The sequence below is a fragment of the Diceros bicornis genome, chromosome 23 (assembly GCF_020826845.1).
Source record: "Diceros bicornis minor isolate mBicDic1 chromosome 23, mDicBic1.mat.cur, whole genome shotgun sequence".
Lineage (NCBI taxonomy): Eukaryota > Metazoa > Chordata > Mammalia > Perissodactyla > Rhinocerotidae > Diceros > Diceros bicornis.
The window spans coordinates 47,752,070-47,773,724 of NC_080762.1; positions in this window are offsets into that span (position 1 = coordinate 47,752,070).

The following is a 21,655-nucleotide window of genomic DNA, read 5'->3' on the forward strand; positions in this document are numbered from 1 at the left end:
GAGAAGGCACTTGCTTGTTCCCCACGCTGAGATGTTCCTTATATTATGCGTCATTTCTTTTCCTCCTCACAGGCACCTTGTGGGGCAGTATTATTACCACTTCCATTTTCCAGAGGAGGACGCTGTAGCTTAGAGAGGTTGAATGAATTGCCCGAGGTCATATATTAGTAAACGGAGGAGCTCGCCTTCAAGCTCAGGGAGCTGGCGCCCCAGAACCCTAGCTTCACCGCCACCATCCTGCAGGGGGGAAATGCAGCAACAGTAGCAGGCGTGCAGGCGGGCGCTGCTGTGATTAGCTCCGTCTCCGGGTGCCAGAAAGGATTCCTAGAAATGATATCTGATGCATTGATTTTTTTAAAAGCTAGTTTCATTATTACATATAAAATAAAATATTTTGCAAACCATCTTTACAGCTGTGTGTACATTCCTCAGCCTCATCCACAGGCAGTTTAATTCTAAATGACATCATCTGGCCCTCAGTGATGAGACTCATTAGTCCTTCCCTAATTCTCCGCCTTAATTCCAGTTGCACATTCTGGTCATGAGGCTGTGATCCATCACCAGAGCAGTAGAGCCCGTACCGCATGTTGGCAGGACCTGGTGAAGACAGGCAGGGGGCAGAGCGACAGAACTGCTGCTGCTGAGAGGCAACGGTTTCAACAGGCCAGTCTCCGCCGTAGCTGTCAGAATCAGATGGCGTCTTTTGGGCAGAGTGCCCATGGCTCCTGAGGCAGAGAATGAGGGCACATTGTACTGTGTAGAAAAGGCCACCAACTACCAGTCTCAGAGGCTGAAACTGCAGCATCCAGTGGGAGCAACATCAACAGGATGGCAGAGCTCCCGCTTCTCTCCTGGGTGTCTCTGCCTCCCCATGGCTGCATCCGTTCCCTTCTTCCCTCTCCCATACCAGCAACATCTTCCTGCCTTTCCTTCCAAGTCCATCTCAAATGCCACCTCTTCCAGGAAGCTCTCCTCACTGCCCCAGCTACAAATGAACTCTTATTCTAAAATCTGATCTTTTATGGCACCTGTCATTTTAGAGTTTGACTCTAAAATAAGCTTCTCCTTTTCCTCCATAAGCCTGCTTAACTCTTCCATAGCCTGCTTTATATTTAATTTCTCTGCAGGCATAGTGCGTTGCACCCAGTGGACATTTAATGAGTTTTTTATTGTTGTTGTTGATAAATAAATCTATAAGAACACAGTTTCCTGTCCCTTAATTTTGTCTTTTCATTCCAAAATATCTTTCAAACTCACAGAGATTTAGCAATCATACTTAGTCATATGTAGCTATAGCTATTGTTGGTCAATATAAATTGACAACAGTTTACTTTGAGGTACATTCTATTTGCCCCATTCTGATACTGGAAAATTGAGGTTTAAGAGTAATTTCCCGAAGGTCACGATACTAGTCATTGATAGACCTGAGATTTAAACCCAGGACTGTTTGACCCCAAAGTGCATGCTCTTCACTACAACCTCATCTCCTCACTCAATCATTCATTCATGCATGCGTTCACTTGAGTGTTCAATAAATCCTTGTATTTACTGTGCTAGCTCTGCATCAGGCACTGTGAAAATAACAATGATTAAAACAGAGTTCTTGCCCTTAAAACTGCTTGCAATCTAGTGGAAGGGACAGACAAGTTAGGAAATCATCAGACATTAGCGTTGTAAATCCTATAAGAGGGATGCACAGAGGCCCTAAAGGAGCACTTGGTTGTACCTTGGGTAATGACAATAAGGATTCACTGAGAAGACAGAATGGAATCTTAATTTTGGAGGATTTATAGTAGTTTCTTGTGATGATGATGAAGAAAAGCATATGGTAGGCATATGCAGATGGAGATGTAGAAGAAAAAAATGCATTCAGAGAATGCTTACAATGATTCAGGAGGGCTGCAGCATGGTGAGAACAGTATTGAGGTGAGGCTGGAAAGCTAAGCAGAGCCAAACCACAGGGCCCCACGGGTTAGCTTCATGGAGTCCATTACCCCCTGAAAACGTATAACATCATGGATGTCTATGTACGTGAACTTTTCACAGGAAAGGTTTGATAGCGTTAGTCAAATTCTCACAGGGGCTGACTGACCTGGGGCTGGGAGGTGGGGGAGTCAGTTTCCCCCGTCACAGCCTGCTGCCCAATCCATGGACATCCCCAAGGGATTGCAACATCAGCCAGGATGCACTGGATACCTGGGAGTGGGTGCGAGTCTCGCCCCTGCCAGATCACCTCCAAATGTGCAGTGGTGCTGCCAGCCCTGGGCAAGGATGGCTGGACCCCGACTCTCCCAGCTCCTACATCCAGGTCCCCTCTAGGGGTAGAAGGAGGGTATAGCTGAGTAGCTGGCAGGCCAGGAGGCAGGGAGCTGACAGCTGAGAACATGTCCCAGGGAGGCAGCAGAAAGCAGGAGCACAGTGAGCCTAGACTAAGCCCTCAGTGAATGCTCCATTGCCCCACCAGACTTCACTTACTGTTATGGGCAGAATTGTGTCCCCCCAGTTTCCTATGTTGAAGTCCTAACCCACAGTACCTCAGAATATGACTGTATTTGGAGACAGGGCCTTTGAAGGGATGATTAAGTTTAAATGAGGTCATTAGGGTGGGCCCTAATCCAAGCTGACTGGTTCCTTATAAGAAGAGGAGACAAGGACACAGAGAGACACCAGGGGCGCCTGTGCACAGAGGGATGACCACGTGAAGAGGCAGCAAGAGGGCGGCCATCGGCATGCCAAGGAGAGAGGCCTGGAACAGACCCTTCCCTCACGGCCCTCAGAGGAAACCAACCCTGCTGACACCTTGACCTTGGACTCCCAGTCCCCAGAACTGTGAGTAAACACGTTTCTGTTGGGTAAGCATTCCAGTCTGTGATATTTTGTTATGGCAGCCCTAGAAGACTGCTGGATTTACAAAACATGAATTCAAAGTTAAAATTTTGAAGAATTTCAATATCGTGATCACAGAGCATCAAATCTCAAATGAGGGCCCTCCTGAGCAGGGAGTGCCGTGCCACTGCACTGGTCCCATGCCCGTGAAGCCAGGTCTTGGGATTATGGGAGTAGCATCTGAGGATGACTTGGGATCCGTTAGTGGAGAGATATGGTTAAGGCTGTGGGAATGGGTGAGATGCTCCCTCGGAACATGAAGTGAAAAGACAAGAGAAGAGAGCTGATATCGGAAGATCGGAACACAAACTTGGAAGGAAGACAGAGAAAGAGCAACCAGAGAACTAGGAGGGGAACAACAGAAGTGGAACCTCATGGAGAAAGGGGCAGTAGTGTCTAAGGCCCGAAGTCATGTGATTAAGTGCAGAGCCCATTGACATTTGCGTGGAGGTCCTATGGTGGGAGCTGAGGCCAGATCACTACTGGTTAAGGAGAAAGGACTGCAAGTACAGGCTGATCCTCTAAGGAGGCTGGGGCGAGGGGTGTGGGGTTGGGCTGTTGAGGACCTTTGTGCAGGCCTATGAAGACCAGGGGACCAGGAGACTGAAATCCAGCCCAGACTCTGTCGCCAAGTCTGCATCAGCCTGCAGGAAGGGCTGATGGAAGGTCTTCTAACAGAGGCACTAATGGCCCAGCCCTGAATAACAGAGCTGCAGGGGAGCCTTTCTTCTTTGTCTATTTGCTATCTGAGTCCCCTCACTACCTCCATGACAGCAGCAACTGTTCTGTCTCCTTCTAGCACCAGCTGTGGTACCTGCACGTAGCAGGCACAGTGACATATGCTGAATAAATGGGTGGGGTGCAGAATTAAGGGAAAGGTTGTATTTGCTTTGTTTCGTATTTATTCATTTATTGATTTATTTCAGATGAAAGAGACTTAAACATGTTTATAGATTGAGATCAAGGACCCAGAAAGAAGAGAGTAGATGAAGACAGAGTTGAGACAGGATATAATTGATGAAATAAGATACTAGCGATTGGAATATGAAAATAAATCAAGATAACTGTTAGAGGCAAAAAAAAAAAAATTTGTCTGAATCATCCTTTGGGAAATTCAATCATTTATCTATTCAATGGTGAGTATTTTGCTTTATCCTGGCCCTACCTGGAATGGGGAACTTTTGGGACGGGGAGGGTGGATACATAAGAAAACAGGAGATATTCTTTTCCAGCTGTTCAAGATAACATCATGTAGTTCAGAAATTTCTCGTGGAGAAAGATAAACAACAATGAAACACAGCAAGGTTGTTTGCAAGTGTCTGAGTAATAAGGAAAGATTTGAAAACAGAATGAACTGGGTGAAAGCCCAGAGACATTAGGAAAATCTGCTGCAGAGGTAGAGAGGAGACAGGGAGAAGGAAGCTAAGAGTAAATAGGAGATGTGAGCTCTGGCATGGGCTGCTGGCAAGGGGCCGCTTGGCAGCTTTCAGGATCTGGAAGGCAGGGGCTCAGTGTTAGCCCAAGACCTGGACAGCTCCATTTATTTTTCAGTTGATTAGGACCCATGCCAATGGGCCCAGCAAGAAGCAGTAAAATCCAGATCTGTCTCAGAGAAGGACGCATCCCTGATAGCTAATGTGTCTGGGTGAGGAAAACTTGGCAGTGTTTCAGCGAGTCCAATAATGAGGTAGGGACCAGCTGGAGAAAATGATGAGAAAGAAAAATGGGCATTGTTTTCAGATGTTAAAGTATATAGTACAAGACAGTTACCGCTCTAACTCAATTGTTTTCTTCAAAGAATAGGATAATCCATCATCAATGCAAGTCGAAGGCAAAATCACACACACACACACACACACACACACAGACACAGGTACTCCACCACGCAAAGTTATGCAAGAGCAGCAAGCATAACTCACTTCAATCATACACCTGCTCAATCAAGCTTCAGAAAATAAATAGGTGGGTGTTCAGAAATCCCGAGGCTCCGAAGATGTGAGGAGCACAGACAGCAGTTGGTCATGTTCTAGTCATGAATCTCTCCCAAGCCATTAAGAGTAGTAGCTCTCCACCTATCTTCCTAGGTGGTTTGACAGTTGTCACCTTTTTCTTTCTCACTCTTTGCAGAAATTGGATTGTATTGCCTTGGCTTTATACTGTTGCTCTTTTCAAATTAGCACAACTCTTCCCAAGCATATGTAAACTGCTCTCTCTTGCCAGCTGTTCCCTTTTATTGCATGGAGCAAACACACCCCAGGGAACGCCATACTCCCGCACGTGCACACACAGGGCCCCTCCTCATGATACCCATTCCATTCCTTCCCCTCCAATGCTCAAGCATTTGCTTGGAGCTTCCCTCTCGCTGTTCATCCTGTTGTTCCTCCGACAGTACTGCACAGACTTCCACCCACAGAGCGTGGCACCAGGCAGACAAAACATCTAATGTATTTTAGTTCATGTTTGGCACTTAATCACGAAGATGGAGCTGCAAGTCCCTCTGAAATGTCAACTTGAATATATTTTACACTGCCAGAGAGACACAGCGTACCAGGGAGAGAGAGACACAGTGTACCAGGGAGAAACTGTAGCCTCGTGGTGATAACTCACAGCCCCAGGCTCTGACACTCCAATATTTCTTTTCTTCAAAATGCAATTTCTGCATTTTGGAGTGAGTTTCTGGTGGCTTTTTATTTGTTTCCTATCACACAATAACGAAGAAGCTTCAGCTCATTGACTCTGGGCTCGTTAACTCTCTGACAGCCAATAGAAAAAAGAGACTGGCTTGTCCTGGCCCCTTGGTCCTTATTATTCCTTAAACTGTATCACAGCCAAAATAAATCATGCAGGAACTATTCCAAAATGGAAAAACATATTGACTCCAGCTCTGATATTGGAGGTTACAGCCACGTGGGTGTCCCATACATATTCGTGCCTCTCCCTGTCTGTGTGCCTACCTACCTGCATGGCAACCCCTACGGTGAGGACAGGATGAGGTCTTACAACCCTGCGTGGCTTCATTTCCCATGGAGTCCACCTTTCTTTTCCTGGTCCCTTTGCCTCAGGGAAATTTTGCACTCACCATCTTTACGTGAAGGATTTCATTCTCTGGTTTCAGTTCACGACCAAACTTCGCCAACATAGAACACAAACCGACCCTGATGCGGTCCCCAAAATGCCATTGCTTAAATAGGACCCCACCACCACCTGCCTTCACTGAATTCCTGCAGGCTCCTTAGCACTGCTGGTCCAGAACCTGTCCAGTATATTCCACTCCCTCCTTGTTTCTCCCTCATCTTCCAGGAGCATCAGGCAGTCTGGGCCCTGGTGAGGAGGCTGCCTCTACCTCTCAGCTACAGTACTAATGCCCTTGGCCTCGTTCCCCTCCAGCCTTCCTTGACAACTCACAATTTTACGCACACGCGCAAAACACAATTTCAATCCACTGAAATTTTTAATTATCTCAGAGTAGAAGCCAGTAATAATCAGAGCACTTACACCTTGCCATGCCAAGTGCTTTGTAGACATCATATTTAATCCCCATGACAGTCCTATGAAATAGCTGCTGTTATTATTACTATCCCCAATTACAGATGAGGAAACTAAGGCTTAACAAGGATAGGAATATGCCTCTATGTGCTGAAAGCAGTCAGCATATTCTGCTTCTCCTCAAATTATCGCTAATACTCTTCTTAATAGTTCTGGCTCCATCAAAAGGCATGTCTCTATGTTGTAGAAACTGACTCAATGTGAAGAAGATGAAAAATAATGAGGAGGAGGACGGGGAGATGTGTGTGTATCTGGGTATGTGTGTTCGTGTGTAAATTCTCAGAAAGAAATATTGAAATAAATGTAAAAACAGTTGAATTTTTGTTATTTTAAAAGTAGCATCAGCACTTTATAGAAAACTGAAAAGAAGAAAATCATCTGTAACTTCGCTACCATAAAACTACCAATGATAGCATTTTGCATTTACTTTAAGACTTGTAAAATCTGCTGTTTATACATAAAAATCACATGGTATATTGATTTGTATATTGATCTTTGTATACATTTGTATATTGATTTTTTCATTAATCTTATTATATTGTAGGCATTTTCTATTTTGTTATATAATCTTTATAAGCATCAACTCTTAATAGCTGTAATATGTCACTGAGTAGGTGCCACAATTTATTTAACTATCTCATTATTGATAAACATTTAAGTAGATTCCAGGTTTTTTTCTAAGTTTTGCTGCAATGATATTTGCATTTACCTTATATAATGGCAGATATGACAAAATTCACAGCAGTTATTCTCCCTGTACTTTACTATTCCTTTTACTTTTGCAGACACTTTTCAGATGTCCACCAATAGATGGCGCCAGCAATGTCCACCTTTGCAGAGCCTGCTGCAGGTAACGGCACATATAGTGAAAGTTTTTGTTTAAAAATTCTAAATTTCTGGGGCCGGCCCCGTGGCTTAGCGGTTAAGGGCTCGCGCTCCGCTATTGGCGGCCCAGGTTCGGATCCCGGGCACCCACCGACGCACAGCTTGTCCGGCCATGCTGAGGCGGCGTCCCACATACAGCAACTAGAAGGATGTGCAGCTATGACATACAATTATCTACTGGGGCTTTGGGGAGAAAAGGGAAAAAAAGGAGAAGGATTGGCAATAGATGTTAGCTCAGAGCCAGTCTTCCTCAGCAAAAAGAGGAGGATTAGCATGGATGTTAGCTCAGGGCTCATCTTCCTCACAAAATAAATAAAAATAAACAAAATTTTAAAAAAATTCTAAATTTCTACTTATCTTAATAACAAGAGATATAGTTATTAAGTGCCCTAAACTTATAAATGAGAAGTCATTCAGTTCAGCCTAGACGTGAGAAATCTGAGGGCAGGGAGAAGTGATAACTGTCTTTAAGTATTTGAAGGTGGAGGGGCTGGGGGAGAATGTCTGTGTCCCCAGGTGGAGGCAAGTTTCAGCTGAGTGAGGGGAACTTCTGCCACGTGGTCTGGAGAGAGCCCCCTCCCTCCCTCCCGGTGGCTGTGATAGGGAACAGGCCGGATGGGCCCCTAGTAAGGACTGAGTTAGGGAGTCAAGTCACTGCTGTGCGCTCTGCAAGATCTCCTCCAGCCCCGAGAGGTGGTGACTCCAGAAGTTATACAAAATGAGTTTTTTCCTTTTGTAAAACAGAAAAAAATCAATTGTCATAATTTTGAATTGTTTAAAGTGAAGAAGTGAGTTATTTTATTATGGTGTGCATTCATTCAATAAATATACATTGTGCATATATTAGGATTCAGGCATTGTTTTAGGTGTTAGGGATGCAAGAGTGAGCAAAACAGACAAAAACTCCGTGCTTTCATGGAGCTTACAAATGCCTGACACAGTTTTCAAAATGTTTTCACATGTGTTGTCCTATTTGACCTCGTGATGATTGTGTGAGGTGAGCAGAGCAGGGATTCTCCCGCTGTGCACGAGAAGCTAAGGCTTAGAGAGGGTCAGTGACCTGCCTCAAGCACACGCTGACTTCTGGGAGAAGAATGGAAACCCAGCCCTGCTGGCTGCCGCCCCAGTGCTCCCCGCCTGCTCGACCTGGCCCGTGGCCGCTGCATGCGGGGAGGAGCCTGTATCCCTACAGTCCCACCTCAGACTTCAGGAGTCCCACCTCACATTTCAGATGACTTGGAAGATCCTAGAAGGGTAAGATAAGGATCTGTGTACTGATAGCAGAAATGCTTGCTACAACGTGATTCCCTTTGGCGAATCAGGGGTCTTACTTCATCTTCACTTTAGAACATTGGTTATTTTGAGAATTGCACGATTATTTTCCAGTAGGTTCTGTTTAATTAAATTCTGGCTTTTAGTTTTCCAGTATGTTAACTAAGTTCTTCATTATAATCACAGGATTGTATTTGCCCAGAAGTAGAGTCATCTTGGGATATCACAGGCATTCTCTGCCCTTGGAAATAAAGAAAAGTAAACACATCTTTCCATGGCAGATTTCTAGCAGGTCTCTGTTTAGAGGGAGAAGTTAATGAAAAGATGGCAGCATGCTCCCTCTTCAAGTTCTCATTAATTGAGGACAAAGCCATATTAGACCTAAAATAGAAGAGGATAAATATATATACACACACACATACACAGATGGATACACACATATATAACATAAATGTCATATATATTTATAAATATACATAAAATATTTACATGTTATATGAACTATATGAGAGGGAATAGTAGTGGAGTGGAAAGGACGTCAGGTGAAAATAATTTAAAACTCACGTCTCTCTAGGCAGATCGGAAAAGCTGCAAACTCCCCGTACTGAAGAGAGCTCCAGACTCACAGCTTCTGCCTTGGCAAAACAATTACTCGCCCTTGTTTGTTTGTGAAAAAAAATCTTAAAAATCAATTAATGTAATGAAGTTGTTCGGTGGGATGCAAGCAGTTAAAGAGAGGCAATTCCACAGACAGTGGGAGTGCAGGGTCAGAGTCAGAGACCTAGGTTCGAATCTCTGTTCTGCCACTAACTTGCTCTGTGCCTCAGTTTCCTCAGCTGCAAAGTAGGGATAAACACTGTCTCCAGGATTGTTGCAACCAGAATGAGATCGCTTACTTGAAGAGCTAAGGTGAAGAGTGTCACAGAGTTAGTACTCACCACTCAGCAGCTGTTCTTGGTTACACATGAGGTTAACAGCAATCACACGGCCACAGTCTGCACCTCGTGGAGAAAAGACCAAATTTTGAGTCTGGCCTTTGGAGTTTGAGTCCAAAAGTAAATAATTTTGTCCTTTGGGCAAGTCGATGAATCTGTTTATGCTCCTTTTGGTAACAGCGTCAGTCATCCAGTCTTTACAAGTAACAACTAATTTTGTTTCAACTCCAGAGTCACATAAAAAGTGGAATCAAGGATGGCCTACTTCAAAGGAGCATCACTGCAAGATGTGAGCAGGGTTTGCCTCAATGGGCTCTCCACGAAACAGGCACACCTTCCAGGGAGACGATGCAGCTGCTCTCCGTGGTCCTCAAAGGAGAGTCTAGGTGAGTATTAAGAGGATAAAGGGATGGGCCGGCCCGTGGTTTAGCAGTTAAGTGCGCGCGCTCTGCTGCCGGCGGCTCGGGCCGGGATCCCGGGCACACACTGACGCACGGCTTGTCTGGCCATGCTGAGGCCACGTCCCACATACAGCAACTAGAAGGATGTGCAACTATGACATACAACTATCTACTGGGGCTTTGGGGGAAAAAATAAAATAAATAAAAAATAAATTAAAATAAGTTTAAAAAAAAAAAAGGATAAAGGGAGAGAAGTCAAGATGGTGGCATAGATGGACTCTGAACTCACCTCCTCCCGCGGACACAGCCAATTTACAACTACTCTTGGAAAAATTACCCCTGAGAGAGAACTGAAAACTGGATAAGAGGAACCCCTGCAACAGACAACAATCCTAAGTGAGATAGAAGAGGCAGAAATTCCCTTCTGGAGAGAAAAAACACCACCCTGACAAGCCGCAGCGCTTCACAACTGCCCAGGAGCAGCCCAAAGGTATGCAGCCCTCCCTGGAGGAGCAGGGCCCTGAGCCAGGGAGCACCCCCGCTGTAGGCATTTTTTGGACCCGGCACAACCTAGCCGAGTGGCCTAATATCTGATTTGCTTGCTACTAAAACATTCGGGGATACCCACAGAAAAGCTGATTCGCAAAGAAATTAAAGCTGGCTCTTAAAGGGCCCATGCACAAACTCACCCATCTCGGAAAGCAACCTAAAATCACCAGAAAGAAAGGTGCACAGTCCTTTGGTGAAAAGAGACTCACCTGATAGGCTCTGAGTGCATCTCAGTGAGAGGTGAGACCTCTCCAGGGACTGGGACATTGGCGGCAGCCATTGTTGTGGCCTGGTGTGGGCGTGCTGACACAGACACTGGCAGATGCCATTGGAGTTCTCCCTGGGACCTGCTAGCCCAGGGTCTGCCCCACCTACTAGAGTACTGATTTAATCCAGCTCAGCCAGGGCAGGCAGCCCACCCTAGGGACTGGCCCCACCCAACAACAAGCCCTTGGGCAACTTGTGGGACTGCTAAGTGAGCTGCCTGGATTCTCCACAGCCTGGAGAGTGGGTCCACCTCTGTGGGGCAGGGCGTGTGCAAGGAGCGGGTGCAGAGTATGGGGCAGTGGTGGAGTGTGTGGGGCTCCCACCTTGGAGAGATTGGATCCACTTCAGGGAGTCGGGGTGCACATGTAGGGCAGGACTGTGTTGACTATGTCTATGGACTTGTGGGTGGCAGGGCTTGTCAGCTGCAGAAGACTTGTGCTTCTCAAAGACCCACGTAGGGGGTTTGCCCCACCTTCCAAAGCCTGAAACAATTGGGTGCCTGAGGCCAGCCCCACCCAGCTGCAATCCTCAGATTGCTGACAGGAGACCTAAAGGCTGGAGGCTTATAGCAATTGTAAGCCCCTGAGCCTAACAACCTGCCACACTGGAGGCCTACTCACTTAATAGAAAAACTGCAACAGGAATGTGCTATTAGGCTTTGCAGCCAACTGTGCTGGGGCTCCCCACACTCAATAAAGAAACCAAAGGGCCCACAACAACTACACTCAGCTGAGCATTACAACCAGCCAGCCAGGGGAAAGCTCAGCCTCCCTGGGCACCTACGGGAAGAACAATCCCGCCACAACAGAAGGACACACGTAGCCCACACAGGGGTCACTCCTGGAACATTTGGAACTGGTGACAAGAGGGAAGCACACTGCAGGGCCTCATAAGGCATCATGTATATAAGGTCACCTCCCCAAGATCAGGAGACGTAGCTGACCTACCTAATACTTAGACACAAGCACAGGGAAAGAGGCAAAATGAGGAGGCAAAGGAATACATTCCAAGTAAGGGAACAGGACAAAACCCCAGAAAAGGAACTAAGTGAAACAGAAATGAGCAACCTACCCAACAGAGAGTTCAAACAAAGAGTGTTAAGGATTCTCACTGATCTGGGCAGAAGAATAGATGAACTCAGTGAGAATGTCAACAAAGAAATAGAAGATATAAAAAAGAACCAATCAGAAATGAAGAATACAATACTGGAAATGAAAAATTCACTAGAAGGACTCAAAAGCAGAGTAGAGGATACAGAAGAACAGATCAGTGAGCTGGATGAAAGACTAGAAGAAATCACCCAAGCTGAACAGATAAAAAAGAATTAAAAAGAGTGAGGACAGTCTAAGGGAGCTCTGGGACAACATCAAGCGCACTAACATCCATGTTATAGGTGTCCCGGAAGGAGAAGAGTGAGACAAAGGGACAAAGAATCTATCTGAAGAAATAATAGCTGAAAAATTCCCTAACCTAAGGAATGAAACAGACTTCCAGGCACAGGAAGCACAGAGAGCACCAAACAAGATAAACCCAAAGAGGCCCACACCGAGACACATCATAATTAAAATATCCAGTACTAAAGATAAAGAGAGAATCCTAAATGCCGCAAGAGAAAGACAAGTTACATACAAAGGAAACCCCATAAGGCTGTCAGCTGACTTCTCAGCAGAAACCTTACAGGCTAGAAGAGAGTGGCATGATATATTTAAAGTGCCAAAAGGAAAAAACCTACAGCCAAGAATACTCTACCCAGCAAGGTTATCATTCAAAATGGAAGGAGAGATAAAAAGTTTCTCAGACAAGCAAAAATTAAAGGAGTTTGCCACCAAGAAACCAGTTCTACAAGAAATGCTAAAAGGACTTATCTGAGGGAGACAGAGAAGACCACAAATAGGAAAAATTATCTATTTCCATGATAATAGGGTAACAGATACAAATGCACAAAAAAGAGGTTAGATATGATATCCAAAACATAAAATGTGGGAGGAGGGGAGTTAAAGAGTAGAGCTTTCAGATAGAGGTCAAACTAAAGAGACCATCAACTTAATATAGATAGCTATATATGTAGGTTACTGTATATGAACCCCATGGTAATCACAAAACCTATAATAAATACACAAAAAACTAAGAGAAAAGAATCCAAACATAATACTAAAGAAAGCCATCAAATCACAAGGGAAGAGAGCAAGCGAAGAGAAAGGAACAGAGAAGAACTACTAAAACATCGAGAAAAAAAAAGTTAAAAAATGGCAGTAAGTACATACTTATCAATAGCTACTTTAACTGTCAATGGACTAAATGCTCCAATTAAAAGGAATAGGGTGACTGATTGGATAAAAACACAAGACCCATATATATGCTGCATACAAGAGACACACTTCAGACCTAAAGACACTCACAAACTGAAAGTGAAGAGATGGAAAAAGATACTCCACAAAATGGCAATGAAAAGAAAGCTGGGGTAGCAATTCTCATATCAGACAAAATAGACTTTAAAACAAAAACTGTAAAAAGAGACAAAGAAAGGCATTACATAATGATCAAGGGAACAATCCAACAAGAGGATATAACACTTGTAAATATCTATGCACCCAATGTAGGAGCACCTAAATATATAAAGCAATTATTAACAGACATAAAAAGAGAAATAAACAGTAACACAATAATAGTAGGGGACTTTAACAACCCACTTACACCAACAGATAGATCGTCCAAACAGAAGATCAATAAGGAAAGACTGGCCTTAAATGACACACTAGAACAGATGGACCTAGTAAATATATACAGAACATTCCATCCAAAAACCAAAGAATACACATTCTTTTCAAATGCACATGGAACATTCTTCAGGATTGATCACATATTAGGCCACAAAATAAATCTCTATAAATTTAAGAAGATTGAAATAATACCAAGCATCTTTTCTGACCACAACGGTATGAAACTAGAGATCGACTATTGGAAGAAAATTAGAAAAGCCACAAATATGTGGAGATTAAAGAAAATGCTACTGAACAACAATTGGGTCAACGAAGAAATCAAAGGAGAAATCAAAAAATACCTGGAGACAAATGAAAATGAAAATACAACATACCAGAATTTATGGGATACGGCAAAAGTGGTTCTAAGAGGGAAGTTTATAGCAATACAGGTCTATCTCAACAAACAAGAAAAATCTCAAACGATCTAACGGCACACCTATAGGAACTGGAAAAAGAAGAACAAAGCACAAAATCAGTAGAAGAAGGGAAATAAAAATCAGAGCAGAAATAAATGAAATAGAGACTAAAAAAAAAATAGAAAAAGTTAATAAAACCAAGAGTTTGTTCTTTGAAAAGATAAACAAAATTGACAAACCTTTAGCTAGACTCACCAAGAAAAAAAGAGAGAAGACTCAAATGAGTAAAATCAGAAATGAAAGAGGAGAAATTACAAAGGACACCTCAGAAATGCAAAAGCTTATAAGAGAATACTATGAAAAGCTGTATGCCAACAAACTGGATAATCTAGATGAAATGGACAAATTCTTAGAATCATACAACCTTCCGAAACTGAATCAAGAAGAAATAGAGAATTTTAATAGACCAATCACCAGTAAGGAGATCGAAACAGTAATCGAAAACCTCCCCAAAAATAAAAGTCCAGGACCAGATGGCTTCCCTGGTGAATTCTACCAAACATTCAAAGAAGACTTAATATCTATCCTTCTCAAACTCTTCCAAAAAATTGAAGAGGAGGGGAAGCTTCCTAACTCATTCTACAAAGCCAACATTACCCTGATACCAAAACAAGAGAAGGACAACACAAAAAAAAGAAAATTACAGGCCAATATCACTGATAAATATCGATTCAAATATCCATAACAAAATACTAGCAAATTGCATACAACAATACATTAAAAAGATTATACAGGGGCCGACCCAGTGGCGCAAGCCATTAAGTGCACACCCTCCACTGCTGTGGCCTGGGGTTCGCCGGTTCGGATCCTGGGCGTGCACCGACGCACCACTTGGCAAGCCATGCTGTGGCAGCGTCCCATATAAAGTGGAGGAAGATGGGCATGGATGTTAGCCCAGGGCCAGTCTTCCTCAGCAAAAAGAGAAGGATTGGCAGATGTTACTTCAGGGCCGATGTTCCTCACCAAAAAAAAAAAAAAGATTATACACCATAATCAAGTGGGATTTATCCCAGGGATGCAGGGATGGTTCAACATCTGCAAATCAATCAATGTGATACCGCATTAATGAAATGAAGAATAAAAATCATACAATCGTCTCAATAGATGCAGAGGAAGCGTTTGACAAGATACAGCATCCATTTATGATAAAAAACTCTGAATAAAATGGGTGTAGAAGGAAAGTACCTCAACATAATAAAGGCCATATATGACAAACCCACAGCTAATGTCATCCTCAATGGTGAAAAACTGAAAGCTATCCCTCTGAAAACAGAAACCAGACAAGGATACTCTCTCTCACCACTCCTGTTTAACGTAGTATTGGAAGTCCTAGCCAGAGCAATCAGGCAAGAAAAAGAAATAAAAGGGATCCAAATTGGAAAGGAAGAAGTGAAACTGTCACTATTTGCAGATGACATGATTTTATATATAGAAAACTCTAAAGAATCCAACAAAAAACTTTCAGAAGTAATAAATGAATATGGTAAAGTTACAGGATACAAAATCAACATACAAAATTCAGTTGCATTTCTATACATTAACAACAAAGCAGCAGAAAGAGAAATTAAGAATACAATCCCATTTACAACTGCAACAAAAAGACTAAAATATCTAGGAATAAACTTAACCAAATAGGTGAAAGATCTGTACACCGAAAACTATAAAACATTGCTGAAAGAAATTGAAGAATACACAAGAAATGGAAAGATATTCCGTGCTCTTGGATTGGAAGAATTAACACAGTTAAGATGTCCATGCTTCCTAAAGCAATCTATAGATTCAATGCTATTCCTATCAAAGTTCCAACAACTTTTTTCACAGAAATAGAACAAAGAATCCTAAAATTGATATGGAACAACAAAAGACCCTGAATAGCCAAAGGAATCTTGAGAAAAAAGAAAAAAGCTGGAGGTATCACACTCCCTGATTTCAAAATATACTACAAAGCTATAGTAACTGAAACAACATGGTACTGGCACCAAAACAGACACAGAGATCAATGGAACAGAACTGAGAGCCCAGAAATAAACCCACACATCTATGGACAGCTAATTTTCGACAAAGGAGCCAAGAACATACAATGGAGAAAGGAAAGTCTCTTCAACAAATGGTGTTGGGAAAACTGGACAGCCACATGCAAAAGAATAAAAGTAGACCATTATCTTATACTATACACAAAAATTAAGTCAAAATGGATTAAAGACTTGATTGTAAGACCTGAAACCTTGAAACTTCTAGAAGAAAACATAGGAAGTACACTCTTCAACACTGGTGTCAGAAACATATTTTCAAGCACCATGTCAGACCAGGCAAGAGAAACAATAGAAAAAATAAACAAATGGACTACATCAAACTGAAAAGCTTCTGCACAGCAAAGGAAACCGTCAACAAAACGAAAAGACAACCTAACAATTGGGAGAAGATATTTGCAAATCATATATCTCATAAGGGGTTAATCTCCAAAATACATAAAGAACTCATACATCTCAGCAACCAAAAAACTAACAACCCAATTAAAAAATGGGCAAAAGACCTGAACAGGCATTTCTCCAAAGAAGATATACAGATGGCCAACAGACACATGAGAAGATGTTCAACATCATTAACTATCAGGGAAATGCAAATCAAAACTACCATGAGATATCACCTCACACCCCTCAGAATGGCTATAATCAACAAGACAGGAAACAACAAGTGTTGGAGAGGATGTAGAGAGAAGGGAACTCTCATACACTGCTGGTGGGAGTGCAAACAGGTGCAGCCACTATGGAAAACAGTATGGAGATTCCTCAAAAAATTAAAGATAGAACTACCATATGATCCAGCTATTCCACTGCTGGGTATTTATCCAAAGAACATGAAAACACCAATGAGTAAAGATACATGCACCCCTGTGTTCATTGCAGCGTTATTCACAATAGCCAAGACTTGGAAGCAACCTAAGTGTCCATCAAGGGACGAATGGATGAAGAAGATGTGGTATATATACACAATGGAATACTACTCAGCCATAAGAAATGATGAAATCCAGCCATTTGTGACAACATGGATGGACATTGAGGGTATTATGCAAAGTGAAATAAGTCAGAGGGAGAAGGTCAAATACCATATGATCTCACTCATAAGTAGAAGATAGAAACAACAAAAAACAATCACATAGAGACAGAGATTGGATTGGTGGTTACCAGAGGGAAGGTAGGGAGGGAGGAGGGTGAAAGGGATGATTAGGCACATGTGTGTGGTGATGGATCGTAATTAATATTTCTGTGGTGAGCATGATGTAATCAATGCAGAAATCGAAGTATAATGATGTATGCCTGAAATTTATACAATGTTACAAACCAATGTTACTTCAATAAAAAAATTAATTAATTAAAAAACATAAAACAAAAAGAGGATAAAGGGAAGAAATTTAGAAACCCAAGTGGAAATGTCATTCCCATCAGACAGATTTCTCTCCACTTCAAAATAAACGGCTTTCATTATAAACTGCTCTTTGAATCTGAATTCAGTCAAACCCATAACATCAGAGCAGGGATGGTGATACCAAACATTGTCAAGTCTTGCCAGATGGCTGGAAGTTTTGAATAAAAGCAGTCAATCCGTGCAAGACAACCGTGCCAAGCAGGAATGCAGGTTTTTTCCAGGCAGCATGTGAATGAGTGGGTTCCTGGGCACACATCCCTTCATCTTGCCGCCAGCTCTGCCTCTTACAATGCCACCACTTGAGTCTATATAGTCCACCTTTGTCCCCAGACTTCCCAATTATTTTCATTTTCTACCCATTTCCTCTTACTTTCATCTTACTCCTCTAGGCTCAGCCTTGGTAAGATAGCTGCCTGATCAGAAAAGCCCAAAGTTCACAAAGAACTTGTGCCTCCTGATTGAGGGAGAATCGGTTTCCCTTTGTCCTCCTGAGAGTGTTCTCCTGAACGACTCAAATGAATCAGTAAGCAGCATGTCACTGGATGACATTCAGACTGTGAGTGTGCATGTGGTTGCTTTAGTCACCAGAGAGTTACCTGTGGAGTGTGGATGAGAAACTGAGCCGTCAGTTCCCTCTCAGGACCAGGTGAAATCATTTAACTCAAAGATCAGACAAACTAAGCAAGGTATATATTTAGAAGGCAATTAAATTGTTTGAAAACCAGTCCTTCCCTCCAGCTTCTGAGGAAAAGTCAGGGCTTAGTGCTGATTAAAGAGGCCGAGTTCCTGCCAGACCCTAATGGATGTTCCCCCAGATTTTGGAAGCAGAATGAAAACCGAATCATCAAAGAGCAATCAACTGTGGGCCCTGTCGCAGATGTCTCCTTGGGCAGGAGAGCTTTAGCTCTATACCAGATGGAAGGTTTAAATCAATAACTCAAGCTGCCTTGCACCTTGTGTAGACATCATGGATTTCTGCATACTCTAAAGATGACATGAAATAGAAAATATTGCAACAGATGAGAGAGCTCAGAGGCTGCTATACACGGTAACATCCTTATTTTCCTTGCCCCGAAGACAACTGTTTGTTTATATTTAACAAATATTTATACATATTTTACTGATATAAGTACTTTTTAAAGATTAACTCATTTCATCCTCATGACAACCATATGAAGTGGGACAGGTATTATTATTTCCTTCATTCCCATTCACAGTTGTGGAGACTGAGGCACAGAGCGTTTAAATAACTTGCCCAAGGTCACACAGACTGCTTGATTCAAATCTAGAGTCTGCTCCAGAATCTCTGCTTTTTCCACTCTGCTATATGCTGCCTTATTAAACATTTTAATCACAAAATTTAAAAACATTTAATTTATTGTCTATCTTAAAATATTCCTTCTCTATCTAAAAAAGATACATGCATGGAAACTTCGGCATGTGAGTTGGGAGCCTCCAGCAGAAAGTGGGCAGAGGTCACTCACAAGATGGTGGATGAAGTCGGCAACTGCTGCTTTGATTCAACCATCTTGCCAAGGCCTGGAAAGTTCAACCTCCATCGGTCGGGTCTGAGTGGAGAGTCCCAACTGTTTCCCTGTTACCTGTTCTATATCCAGGCTCCCAAATTATTGTTGCCCACTGGATGCCAAATAACCCTCCCAACGTCACTTACTCATTCATTCCGTAAACTCCTTCCATGTGCCAAGCCTTGGTATGAAGAATAATTGAGACCATCTTCTAGGCAAGTGAAAATATAAGAATGCTACCGGAGGGGCCAGCCCTGTGGCGCAAGCGGTTAAGTGCACGCGCCCCGCTGCGGCGGCCCAGGGTTCGCTGGTTTGGATCCCGGGTGCACAGCGATGCACCACTTTTCAGGCCATACTGTGGCAGGCGTCCCATATAAAGTGGAGGAAGCTGGGCATGGATGTTAGCCCAGGGCCAGTCTTCCTCAGCAAAAAGAGGAGGATTGGCAGATGTTAGCTCAGGGCCAATCTTCCTTACAAAAAAAAAAAAAAGAATGCTACTGGAAATATAATAAAAATGGTCCTGGAAAGCCCTGAAGTTAATGCAGATTAATCCAGCCTATATCAGAAAAACCAAAGGACACGATTCACCCCACATTTATTGAACACCGGCGCTAGACACCATGATAGGACAAACCAAAACAAACATAACTGCTTCTCTGTTCCTGGCCCTGAACTGGGTTCTGGGAGTGTATTAGCGAACAAGATAAACTCAGCCCCTGCTCCATAAAACATACGGGTGTTGGAGAAGGCTGCCAATAAAAAAGTAATTACCGATGCAAATATAAATTATAAAAAATTCTAAATTGTGTTTCTAGGTTTGACTTTGTCAAATGCTGAGACTCCCTGATCTGGAGTTACATTCTTAAGAGCTCCTTCTCTAGTCCCACAGTTCCTCATTTTAGAACTTTTGCAATTTACATGATATTGAGCACTAAATAATCTAACTGTAATTTCTGGAGTTGGTATTGCTAGGTGGAGAGAGAAATTCAGTGGTTAGATGGCAGTGTCCTGGCAGGGTGCATTAGGGGATTCTCACTCAGGAAGGATGCTTTCTGCCAAAAGTCCTAGAAAGACAGCAAGTCAGCCACAGCCAGAGCATCCCGGAGGGGAGTGAACTCACTCTTAGAAGTCAGCCGACAAAGATTCAGTACGTAAACTCAGTAACTGGAGCAGATTTAAAAACTTTTTTCAAGACAAAGCCTTAGTAGTAAGGGCTCTGAGCAAAAGGTAGAAATTAATTCAGTACAGATGGTGAGGACAAGACCACAGGGACACACACGTGAATCCAGACTGTTCTGCAACCCAGGCAACTTCCTTTACTATTATTATTCTCTTAAGAATGAGAAGTGACGACTGGTACCAGGACCCACCCTGCAGTCTTTGCAGATTGTGTTACTTAAGCATAATGAAGCTACATATTCTTCTTACAGAGAATGGACTCTCATTTCTTTCTGTAATCTTCATAAACGTCTGCATATGTTCCTGGAGATGGTGGGCCCTTCCTAACCAGAATGAAACACACTAGGTAAGTGCAGCCCCTAAGAGATGTTTATACCTTCTCTACCAGTGCTGTGTTCTCTGTTCTTAGCTTCACCCAGCTGTAAGCGGCAAGCGTTTTGGAGAAGGACCGTCTCATCAGGCAAACATCTTTCTCTTTACTTTAAGCTCCTTTATTTCCTCTCAGAAGCAAAATGGTCAATGCTATAGCCTTAAGCATTGTGTATGGTTAGCATTTCATTTTCATACCTCAAGGCAAAGCCCCAGGACCTTTTGGAAGACTTCATTCATTTAACAGATACTTACTGAAATGTGTCTAAGTGCGTACAGTAAATGCTAGATGTGCCAACCGGTGTGACTGGGCACTTCTAACTAAAGGATCTCTCCCTGTGGAGCATCTCAATGCCCTAAACAGTGTGGAAAGAAGTCCTTGGAACGGCTACAGACTGATGATTGCATACTTCTGTCTAAGGAAAAGCTTTAGGGGCCTCTGTGCTCAGTGGCCCTGGCAGGCTTCCAGAATTTGGTTAAACAAGTCCCAGGGCAGTGTGAACCGTTAGAGTTGCTTCTCTGGGACAATGATATTGAGCAGGAGTTTGGAAAGGGAGGTAGGCAGGGAGATCTGAGCAGTGCCCTCTGGTAACCATAGAGCTTAACTGCCAGACTTGTGTGCCAAGAGCAAAGTTCTGAGATGCCCCCTCAGGCCAGCGAAGGAAGGCTGGCCAAACCCAACACCAAAGGGCAACGAAGTGTACAAAACACAAACCCAAGTCTTCACGCTGGTGGAGCTGGCAGGTGTACTTTCTAAGTAGGCCAACTTTCCCCCACCTCCAGCAAAAATCAGTAGTCCATAACAACATTTGGTTAAATTATTGTCACTCTATGACCAGTCTGGGGATTCAGAGATACATATGGGCAATGTGTTGATAAATGAGATGTGTTAAGAGACCACAGGACCTTGAAAGAAAAAGCAATTGTGGGCTCAGAAATTGTTTTTATGTCATTTCCATTTGAGAAATGAGACCTGCAGAAGAGATATTAAAAAAAGAAAAAAAAAAAACTCCATTCTATTGGACACATGAGGACTTTAATTCATAGTATGTAAGAAAGAAATATGGGTAAGGAAAAGATGTTCAATCAATGCTTCCTTTCCAACCCCAGTGGACATACAGATGAGATTGGGGAGGCAAAACCTAAAACCAGGCAACTGATTACATAGCCTTTGATTATTTTAGGGTTTGGGATTCAGAAGACAACTTGGTTTACAGACCCCCCTCCCAACTGAAG